The sequence below is a fragment of the Blennius ocellaris genome (genome assembly GCF_963422515.1).
Source record: "Blennius ocellaris genome assembly, chromosome: 6".
NCBI classification, from domain to species: domain Eukaryota; kingdom Metazoa; phylum Chordata; class Actinopteri; order Blenniiformes; family Blenniidae; genus Blennius; species Blennius ocellaris.
In genome coordinates this window covers 12,276,920-12,288,820 of record NC_137655.1, presented here as the reverse complement: position 1 = coordinate 12,288,820, position 11,901 = coordinate 12,276,920, and positions in this window count along the sequence as shown.

Sequence of the window (11,901 nt, the reverse complement as noted above, 5' to 3'; positions counted from 1 at the left end):
GGCAAAGAAGATGCATTTTAAGGACAAATGGTCAAGTTTTCGGTGAGTAAAACGCATTTTAATCGTATTTTTTGATTTTGTCTTTATATTGTTGCTTCTGTTAGAGATGTATGTTTTCTTCAATTGGGTTTGATTGGGTGTCTGAGATTCACTCCAACACCCACAGTTGCTTACGTGTTAAATACAAGCCGTTACTAGTGATCACAGTTATTTTATACTTCGAATCATTCAGGATTTCAGCTGCACCTTAGTTAATTTTGTAAGAAATGAAAATTGCTGGAATGAGACTGCGATCCCCTCTCTCTTTTCAGTTGGTGTTAACTGAGCTTTTGGTTCAGTAGTTATTGTATTCTCTTACTCCTGTTTACTGAACGTGCAGCTAAAGACTTTAACTTACAGCCTGCCAACTTGTGCATAGCTTAATTCATATTTTAATATTTGTGACATTTGACGACGCCAGTATCAGCTGTCGTCCTGGAGGAAATATAGAATAAAGAGAAACACAAATGCAAAATATTAAAAGATGTATACCAAACATGTCAGTTTCACATTTATTCATACAATTTCCTACATATTATCAAACTTTTGTATGTCAGAAGAACTGTGTTGATTGCAAAATGATGTGCTCATTTATATTTTGTTAAAGCATGCAACAATCTGAAGTTAAGATAAAAAGCAAGTAAGAGAAGCTTGTTCTCAAAAGTCCACCGAAAGGTATCCTCTTACCAACACTGGCACAATTTTCACTTAAAGAAATCCCAAACTTTTCCATAGATTACCTTGAGAAAAACTGAGGTGTGTTACATCGATTTCTTTTTCACATTTTCAATTTAGTGCAGACAGCCCAGCCACAGCAATGATACACCACAAATATTATTATTACTACAAAATTAAAACTGGCCTAATCAGAGAGAAACTACGTTAAGTCCCTATAGTCACCTTTGAAATTTACTTTGAAGTTACTTTCATAGTTATTTTTTAAAATTACTGACTGGAGTAGCTCTGCTATTTAAAATAAAAATCTACAATCAAGTCCAAATTAATAAAAGTCAGTAACTTGCCCAACAAAGATTATTACTAATTTGCTGCCAGATATTGGCCTCCTTGTAGTGATGGGGCTAAAAAGAATTAGGTACTTTTCACAAACTTTATGTTAATGGTTCAATCTTGGTTTTCTGTTAATTCCACTTTGTCATCCTAGGCAGGGCATGTTGGGCATGGCGGTGTACAGGGTATGCCAGTATGACTCTGTGGCTTTGGTGGGAAATGTTACATGTGGGAAATTATTCTTGGCAGCCTTTTTCAAAGGCCCCTGGAATAGTTAATATCTGTGACTGCATGGGTCTGAGCCACATGGCCCTTTGTGCTTTCCAGGGCCATAGTTGTGGTGAGCTCAGAAACCACTGAAGCCATTGATCTCAGCCCGGTCACCTCGCAGAAAGAATAATAACAAGCTGCTTGCCTTCTGTCTTTATGGCACTTGGCTTCTCAGTGTTTTAATAAGTGGTTTGGCGAAGGCCTCAGTTGTGACGCACGGGTTCTAAAATACCGCTGCAGTGGCGTCTGGTGATGGCCTCCACTCAAGAGAGCTCTCTTTCTTTTTTCTTTGCCCCTCTTCTAATGGGGACGGGTGGCACTCATAAAGCAACATGCGAAAGCCTTGATTCATCTGTATTTGAAGTGAACAACAAGCAGTGAACCGGAGAAACTGCTCATTTACTTCTGTTCATTTTTGCACTTTGACAGTGAAATGACTTCTTTAACTGCTTAGTGCTTATAATCAAGTCTCCCCCTGCACTTTACCAAGTCCATGTCATGATTCAAACCTTTCATATGATATCAGTTATTGTAAGCTTTTTTTAAATTATTTTTTTATTTAATGAAAAAATATACCAACAATATATATTTTTCACTTGTAGTTGGTGATAGCCTGGTATTATTTCAGTATTTTACACGAGTGCGCTTGTTTGTTCTGGTGACTTTATAATTGTCTTCCTTTTGACTGGTATGATAACACAATGAATGAATGATTTATAAACAACCACACATCTAAATGTTTTCACTTTTAGATCAAAGAAATGACAGTACATGGCAATTTAATTCAGTGTTTTTTTTATTGTTTTATTTTTTTACTAAAGCTGAAAAAAGTTTAGAGACCAAATGTAACATTTTAACATATTGTCATTTTGAATGTTTCTGCCTGGTGCAAACTGTAGTGAAAATGAAATGTACTATAATCTCTTTAAATTTTGGTGTAACTAAAAATGTAACAAAAGGCGAGACTTTCTCCTCTTTTATGATTCAAAGTTACATTTTATTTGTAATTTATACACTTTGTAAGATCATCTGATGATCGTTGGGTTGTTTGGCACGCCAGTTTTGGCCCACAGGCCTTACGTGTGACACCCCCACTTTAGAGTTTGTGTTGGCATTTGTATTTTGATGGGAAAAAAATACTATATTACTTGTTATGTAAGTAGAGGTTTTTGGTGATGAGTCAGTATGACTTAACCTTATGACAGCATGACACCAGAAGAGGGCAGGCAAGCTACATCACAAAGAATAAAGACTTTGATGCAGGTTCATGAGAAGAAGAAAAAAAGCTTTTAACACTTATTGCGAAAACTCATCAATTCCTAAGAGCAAGCTGAGTGAGCTGATGTTACCAGGCAATTTTTATCCATCTACATCATGAGGAAAACTGTAAATTTCTCAAGTTTGAATTGTCCTCCATTAAAGTAATGGGGCTCTGAAAGAGAGACGCGTCCAACTGTTGGCTTTCATTGGAACAAGAACACATATTTCACAATTTCCTGAAGTGTGAGTAATTTATCTCCACTGCTGAAGGTGTCCGAGACGGCTTTAACTCAATATCCTCTGCAGTCTGCATTCTGAAGACAACGGCAAACAGGCAATATGAAAGGCATCGAATGAGTCTATAGGCAATGCTATTTCTCCTGCTGACAAAACATGTTGGAGGGGAATTCAATCAAAATCTGCCAGAGTTGTTTTGTCATGTTGTTGAACTTGCCCTCCAACCCACTAGTGTTTCATAAACCAGTACACAGTAAAACTACCCTGCAACAACCACGGGACTGGTAGAGGCGGAAACGAGGTCAGCACAGCCGAGTGTTAAAACTGCGGCACCCATTTCTCCAACCTCGAATACTTTGTTTCTTCACGTGCCTTTTACATACTTTCTAAATAAATTATTTACTTGTAGATTGTGTTTATGGGCGTGACAGAGGCTGTTGGTCTATTTTAAGGTTTTTATTTAAATCGTCACATTGGGTTTTTCGAGTTTATTTCAAATGCGTTGACATGTTATTGACTTTAAGTCTAATTATCTATGAGATGTAAAAACTTTTTTTTTTTTTTTTTTTTTACACATAAGTGTACCAGGCCAGGGGTGGCGCCAATAAAGTTAAGAGAGGCAGGTGAGTTACCAAGAGTTACACTAAGGGAGACCCGGAAGTGGTTTTTGTTGGTTGTGTTCATAATTTCTGTAAAAGAAAGGCGCACGTGACTTCCACATATCCTACTAATAACACTAATGTTCATTTGTACGTGTCTGATTACACTGTTCCCCTGTTTTTCATCAGTAAAGTTAATAAGCTAGGCAAGTGTCTTCAGTAGTGAAAAAGAAGCTCAATATTTAATAATTGTCACTTCATATAGTGTAACATTCACTTCAGTTTTTTCTACAGTGATAGACATGCAGAAATTGTACGTTGCAAGTGTAATTTTGTAAAGGATTTGCACAACATTGCATTCTGTTGAATTTTTGCCAATTAAAATAAAAATCCTTCAACAGTATTTTCTGACATGCGGACCTTTCAAAATTCATAAAAATATCAAGAACTCCTTTTGAAGAACATATTCAATGCTGGCATGCATTTAAATACACAGCGATGTCTCTAAATTTCCTTTGACCTTTTGACCTTTAAGCCCATGTTGTTAACTTGTACGAGCCTCTGCAGATTGCGAATTCACCCCCTGTAGCATCTGTCCTTGTATCTTTCCTCAATGTTTAAGCTGACATCATTGCCCCAATTCAACACAAATTGTGTTGGACTGACGAGGCAGCCGCCACAGTTCATATCGGGCCCTCTCTTGGCCTGGCAGTGTATCCTTACACATGCATCATTATCTCACGTAAACACTGGAAACATGAGACTGTTGGGTCGGGGGGGGGGGGGACAAACGTAATTCAGGAAAACAAGGCAAGGGCTGAGTGAAAAGATCCTGGGCAGTGACACTCTCGTTTAGTGTCAATTAAAGAAAACAACAAGCAGAGATGTTTTTGAGGGCAGTTGGATCCGATGTGTTTATTTAGACTGTAACAAAATATGTATGCTTGATGGAAGGCATGCATTCAAGGATGTTTCAATCAGGAAAAACAAGGAGGCAACCATAGGGGTAACCAAAACGTCCCACGCATTGAGATGTACTTGAGTTGAGCTTGAAAACAATGCCCTCGCCTCGTCTCTCTCTTTCACCATTTCTATGTCTCCCTCCCTCCATTTATCTCTTTATGTTCCTCTATCTCTCTCTTTCACACATAGTAGCTCCACTGTGCAGCTTTGCAATGAGTCCCTTTCGTATGCAGTGCAGGGGCCCCTGTGAGTTCCTTCCCTTGGCTCTCAAACTAAACAGAGAAGATGGTGTTATCTGAATGCTGCCAGGAGGTTGTCAGCCTGCATTGGGCCGGGCTGACCAAGTGGCCGGTTGGCGGATGCGTGTCGATGCCAGGCTCCCAGTGCCTTCCCTCCGCGGACATCTGCTGCGAGTGGAAAAGCTGTGGAGTTTGTCTGTGGTTGCATCTTAATCCTTCATCTCTTCAGCTCCATCCATGCCTGGCCAAGCAAACCAGCAGCTCTGCTCGCTTTGCTTGTATTAATTGCCCTTGCCTGACTCGCTGTTTGCTTCTGATTACACTCATTAATTTCAATTCCCCTGGAAGCCACTACCACCATTGGTGCTCCCAGACGCACACACGCACACGCACACAAACTCATCACACATACCTGGGTTTTATATGTTGTGGCAACTCGATGTTAACTTTCACCTGCCGCTGGAAGTCTGCTTAGGATTGTGAAATTTGTAGGATAACAAAGAGTTTGTACAAACATTTAGTTAATGTTTTTTTTCCCACCATTTAGTTGTGTAAATTACAGACTAATAGTAAGCAGACCTCATAACTCTTTTAGACGCTGCTGACACACTTGTTTGTGGTAATTTCATAGAGGTCACATGCACTAACACATCCAGTATATCGCCCTTTGTCATCAGTGGCTATCCATTTGTATCTCATTAGCAGCTGTCTGTTTTTTTTTTTTTTTTACATTAACCACTCTTTTTGTGAGGACAAAGAGTCACTCTGACCTCTTGGTCATAAATCGGTGTCCTCATCCCAGCAGGTGGACCACATCTGCTAAAATCCCTACATCTGGGCTGGTAGAGTGGCCTGAAAGAGCTGTAGGCTTGGTTTAAAAGTGCTCCAAATAGTCAATGCCAAACCTCATTATTACCGCTCTGTCATTAAATGGGTGAGTTCATATGCCAACATTTTCCATCATAGTAATGTAAAATCACTAAGTGAAGTTTTTTTTAGAGGAAATTGCCTATCCAGGATGAAGGCTATGAATTTCATAAAATTATTATACAGTCTTAAGAAGTATTTCAGAGAGAAAACCGTTTTTTCTGAGACTCATAAGTCACCTACAGTTTGAAAATGTGTGAATACCTGCATGTGTAGGCGTCTCTGTTCTCATATGTCAGTAGATTTGATGCATGGCACGTCCTGAGAAAGAAAAACACAGTGAGCGAGTCAACCATCACAATAAGGAGCAGTCAAATAATGCCATGTTGTGTGGCCCTTTGCCTTCTGTCACCCTCTCACCTCAGAACCGAGGGTTTCCTGGGAAAGTGGGGCTTCTGGACTGACTCCTCACACAGCTGTACCTTAAAGGGCCTCATGGGGGCATCACCACAAGGGTCACTACCCTGGTCTGTGATTTGACGGCCAGGCACAAATAAAAACCCCTCAAGCTTGACAACTTCCTTGCTGAGCCGACGTAACCCAATTAGTGAAGCAGTCCTCAGTCGGAGAAAATGAAAACATTCCGGAGTCAAATTCCCAAGACAGCTGTATTCGTTTATTAAATCCATTTCTCGTTTCAACCCTTTTCCTGCGATTTTTCGAGGACTGATTTTAATGGTTCACCAAGGAGCAACTCAACAACTCAATGTCATGCCAGTGGGTTGCAAATGTACTCTACTCCTGACTGCGCTGAATCCTGCAGACAGGCCAGGCTACTTTACATCATTATGTTAACCTGCTGCTATCTTTCTAAAGGACACCCAGATAATGAGTGCAGATTGCATCAGCTCTGTGGGTGCTGAAGGGCTACATTACCCTGTGGGCAGTTTGAGGCTGAATACGCTGGAGGGTAAAAAGTTATGAGAAGAATTATTCCTTTAGAAGGTCATATTGATTGATAAAGCACCCAGTGGATTGGGCGTTGGCTCACTCAATCCCCCATGGCGAGATTGTTGTGGAATACCAGACAGCTGCCTAAAGGCCTCGAACAACACATGCAGGCAGAGAAAGGCGGTGAAATCAATGATTGTCTCACAAAGGGCTCTTATGCATTCCGGCTCACCTAAGGTGGCTACCATGGCACCTGCAGTTCTTTGTGCTAATGCAAAAAAGCTTAGAGAACCAGTAGGTTCACAGAGAGTGTAGACGAGCACTTTGTCAGTAAAAGCTGCAATCAGTGACTGAAGAAAGAATAATTTCTTTCAATAATCCAAATCACTCACGCATTATGAACTAAATCAAATACGTGAGTAATACCACAGATTCTTTCCTGTGAATATAAAGGAATGATGAGGAATGCATGGGAGGAAGGCTTCAATTTGCCTATTGAGACCAGCCCCCCAGTGCTTTCCATTCCCTGGTGGACTTCTGACAAAGCCAGATAGGCCTCCTCACTACTGACAGCCAAATGTCCTCATCCATCCTCATCCAAGAGGCCCGCAGGCATCATCAGCCCCGTCTGAATTTCCCCCAATCAAACCCCAAAGCAGATATCTCTTGCCCCAATCCAGCAAAGAAATGGAGCCGGGAGTATCTCTGGAGAGCCTCTGTCAATATGTCATCATTGTCATTGCTGCCAGTTGGCAGCATAGCAATGTGCTGCAGATGTGTCAGCAAAACAGAGTCTGCTTTATTATTGTTTCTTTCCCACTGAATACCCATTGCAGAATACTGTCCATTCACATAGTAAGCCATAACTCAAGTAGTCCATGATGTGCTTCCCATTCTTTTGATGGAGAGCTATTTGTGATGATGAATAGACGCATGCGCAAGTGTTTGTTTTGTTTGAGAGGGGAACTCTTTGGGGGGTGGAGCGATTTGAGCAACTGTAAGCATTTTTTTGTCAAACCTGTGCTGACAAAACGGCTTTGGCTGGTTTGAAGAACAAACCAACCATTTCGTAGCAATTATACACCTTCAGGACAAATGTAGCATATGAATTATTTGTGTGTGTGTGTGTGTGTGTGTGTGTGTGTGTGTGTGTGTGTGTGTGTGTGTGTGTGTGTGTGTGTGTGTGTGTGTGTGTGTGTGTGTGTGTGTGTGTGTGTGTGTGTGTGTGTGTGTGTGTGTGTGTGTGTGTGTGTGTGTGTGTGTGTGTGTGTGTGTGTGTGTGTGTGTGTGTGTGTGTGTGTGTGTGAAGAATGCAAGGCTTTGACTAAAAACAAATTGTTGCTAAATGTTTCTTTTTGCTACAGAAATGTTGTGCGTTCATAAAAACCCTACAAAAGGAAAACAAATGCACTCAACAGTATTCTAACTATCTATTGCCATCCACAATGAGCTAGAATTTCACTGCATAGCTATCAACAAATTATTATTATTATCCCTTTATCAAATTAAGATTTAAAAGGCTGTATATATATATATATATATATATATATATATATATATATAAAACTGCAGAAAGCCAGGAATTTAAGAAGTCTTTTGAGAAAGATATCACACATTTTAAAGCCTCATTATCAGCTTTGAGACATGAACTGTCTTTACTGTATTTTCGTGAGTGTGACAGCAAAATCACAGAGAGGGCAAATGAAGGGCAAAATGAGAGGATGGCGAAAAGGAGGACAAGTTGGGACGGATTTCTCTTCAGAGTTGCTGACGGCATGTAGCTTCCATAAGCATATTATACAAGATTGCAACTATGGCAGAACAAGTTTACACATGTTGCTGTGGCCTTCTCCAGGATGTAATATAATGCCCAGCTAATATAAGACTGGATAACTGAGATTTCATTTCAGTAGCAATGGCATTAATTGCAGAGATCACGATCATTCCTTGTAACTGGAATTTTAAATATTTTGTTTTCTTCTACAAGAGATGCAACTAAATAAAGCTTCCCTCTGGTTTCAGGGCGTATTAGAAGCTTACACTGCATGTTGAATATATGCGGTCTATGACTGGTTAACACTCTTTAAACTTCACTTGATACTTCAGCATTGAATTAAATAGGATTAAGTTTGTACTGAGTCCACCACACTGGATTATGGGCTGGCAGAGTTGGAAGCTGCGAAATGATGCTCGACCTTTGACCACAGGATGTTTTTCATAGCTGGCTCATCCATCTTCATTTTCTCCTGATGGGTATTGTGCTGTACATCAAAAATTCAAACAGTTGTCGGTGTTTGGTTAGCTTGCTCTTTTCGAACTAAACACACCCAGTTGTCTGAAATGACGTCCATCAGTCAAACTTTGTTTCAACAAGGGCTCACGTTACCCCTTGTTTTTACTTGCACTGATTGCACTTTCAGGGATTACATTCTTTACCATTATAAAATGCAAAGTCAGGTTTTTGGATTATAGAAAATTAAGGAAATCACAGAAAACATGCATGTCTTGTGCATATTCCCTTGACTTATAACTCAAACCAAGAAATGTCCAGCTAGTTTTGTTTGCTTTTCCAAATAATTCAACAATTGGATATCTTTATAAGAACAAACTCTATGGATTGAAGCCATGGAAGAAGAGTGGTATTCAAAACACTGGTATTCAAAATGTAAGAAGTCTACAACAATATAGACTTTCATATAAAACCAATTGTAGTCATTTTAATAAACCAGTTCATATAACTTGTGCAATGAAAGTCCTTCATGAAAACATCAAAAGTGGTAAAGGTGATTATCTTAGTCTTTGACTTTCCAATCAGCTCAAGGGTATGGAATCTATTTCCAGCCTATTTCCAGCCAACACAATTGCATTCTACGAAACAAGGCCAGTCATGGAGCCACTTGTCCTTTTAAAATGTTAATAGTCTTCGTTTAGTCTAGTCATGGTTCATTGCTCATTCACATTTCTGTCCTTTTTTAGTAGAAGGTACAGCAAGTAAAAAGCCAAAAATGAACCATGTTGGATTTAATTGGGTATGTCTTCTGCATTGTTGATGTGACTTTGGAGTCTGGTGACTCAGTAGCACACATTTGCAGTGAACTTCTGAGAAGTTCTTGTTTCCAAATTGCCAGTGACAAGCTTATTCATAAGACTCTTCTTTGCCCTCTTCCCAGCCATTCCCTCTATACATGCCGTAGGGCATGTGCTCAGTCTAGACGTTGGACCACACAAGGCGACACTGGTTGCCCCTTAGTCTTAGACACTGTCATGTGTGTGTATGTGTCTCTGAGTGTTGCTGAGACTGTATACTAAGCCACTTACACAAAATGAAAAAGATATTCATGTGGCACACATGTACACCACGTGCCTTTGACAGAAAGGGAGTAAGTGTAACCCCCCCATGGGTATGAAGAATCTGTGGCAGACATGTCACCCACCCTGGCTACTGGTTTAATTAAAGCCGTAATGATAGGCTTTCAACTGAGAAGCAACTTATCATCGCACATAATCGCTCTGTGCTAGTTAGTGCTGGCAGAATTGCAACCATCTGCTCTGCTAAGAGCAAATTCTGAACTTTTTTTTTTTTAAATAACAGTGGCAGTACATGTACAGTATTTGTATTAGGAGACCCTCTATTAAATTGAACAGCTAGGAATTCTCATTTGGCCAGGGTTTGCGGGTTAATGATGTATAAGTGATGGCCGGTGTAACGCTATTATGTATTTTTTTTCCATCTGAAGTTTTTACAACAATTTCAAATTAATAGGGCCAGGTGTCAGCATGTGTTCACAGTGTGTGTTCAGGGTGAAACTGTGTTTTTGCTCTTTGTTTTTTCTTGGGATAGCAAAGGTATTTTTCTTTCCGACATGCCTCCATCCAGCGCTCGGATTTTTGCATTCCCTTTCAAGTTGTGAATGCATGCACTTGAGGCCTGGAAGCTTTAAAACCACGTACAAGTCCTGTCATTAAAAAGAAAAAAAGAAAAACAACAGCCCATGGTTCTGCAAACATTTAGATCTTTGGATAAATAAGCTGTTGGTGGCCAATCCTCAAGGGTGTGAGTGGTTAGCACTGTTGCTTCACATCGCACATATCGATGGTTTGATTCTGGGCTTGGTAGCCTTTATGTGAGGAGTTTGCTTGTTTTTCCTGTTTATGTGTTAGTTTTATTTTGGGTGTTTTCTGACTTCTTGAGTTTCCTACAATTGTGGGTGTGTTTTTCTGATGACGGAATGACAACACTGTCTTTTGTTCAGTGTCAGCTGGGATTGACCATAGCATATCACAACCTGAATTCACTGCATGATCAGAGATGACAATGCTTCGGGCATTAGAATGCCAGGACAATGATATTGTAAAGTCAAAATGTTGTTTTCATGGTAGAAGCTGGATCTCATATCGTGCACAAACAAGGCTTCTACAACCACAGCCCTTCAAGGTCTTTTTCTTGAACCCCATAATGAACAGTGGATATCATTCTTGCATCATAGCAAGACAGTTATTGGTTCGAATCTGGTCGAACCCTTTCTGTCAACCTGTGAAATTAATTAATTAATTGCAGAAAGGTGTGAATGTGAGTGTGTGGTTGTCTGTTAGCTGGGATTGACTCCAGTGCTCGGCGACCCCAGATAGGATGATTCGGTATAGAAGACGGATGGATGAATCTCAACTGTCATTTTGTTTTGCTGGAGTTGCACCATTGTTGCATCATATTATGCTGCATTTCGATCGGTTTGTAATTATCATTATGTGGTCGCTGTGCAGTGGAGTGCATCTGTTTGTCGTGAAATTTCTGACACAAAGTTTTTGCCGGTTGTCAGTGGTCACACAAGTGTGACATGGACCGTCCGCAAACGCGTCTCACTATACTTCACATGAGAAATACGATTTTACACTATCACAACAGATATTCAAGTGGTACCTTAAAATGATTTGCCATCTTCTGTCTGGGGCGGCTGTAATTGAGTGTGAAGCTGCTTTAAGGTGGTTATAGCAGTACAGAAGAGGGATGGATAGAAGGCAGTTAATTTTGTTGAAATCAAAATAATTCAAAAGATATGCATTTTCTCCAAAGGCCTATAAGACTTTACAGGACACCACATATTTGAGCCATCCTTCCGTCCAACTATCCATTTCCTATCGAGACTGGAGCCCGGCCAGCAGCATATGAAAAGCACTCTCTGGACAGCAGTATTTCTAACATGTTTAACATCAAGTTAAATGACTCATCCACGCAGAAATTCAGATCTGCTAAAAATTTTGAGTGACCTATTTACCAAACATGTCAATACGCCAATCAAAAATGAGAATGACAACACATGGTGACACTTGTTAGGTATGACTCAGTCAGAACGTACCTTAATACGATTTAATTTGTCAGTACTGTACATTTTTGGAAGTAATAATGTTGCCTTCAGAACACAGCTGGGCACCAAACAAAGCGAAAAGTTCTGTTGGAAATGAAGGTCTCA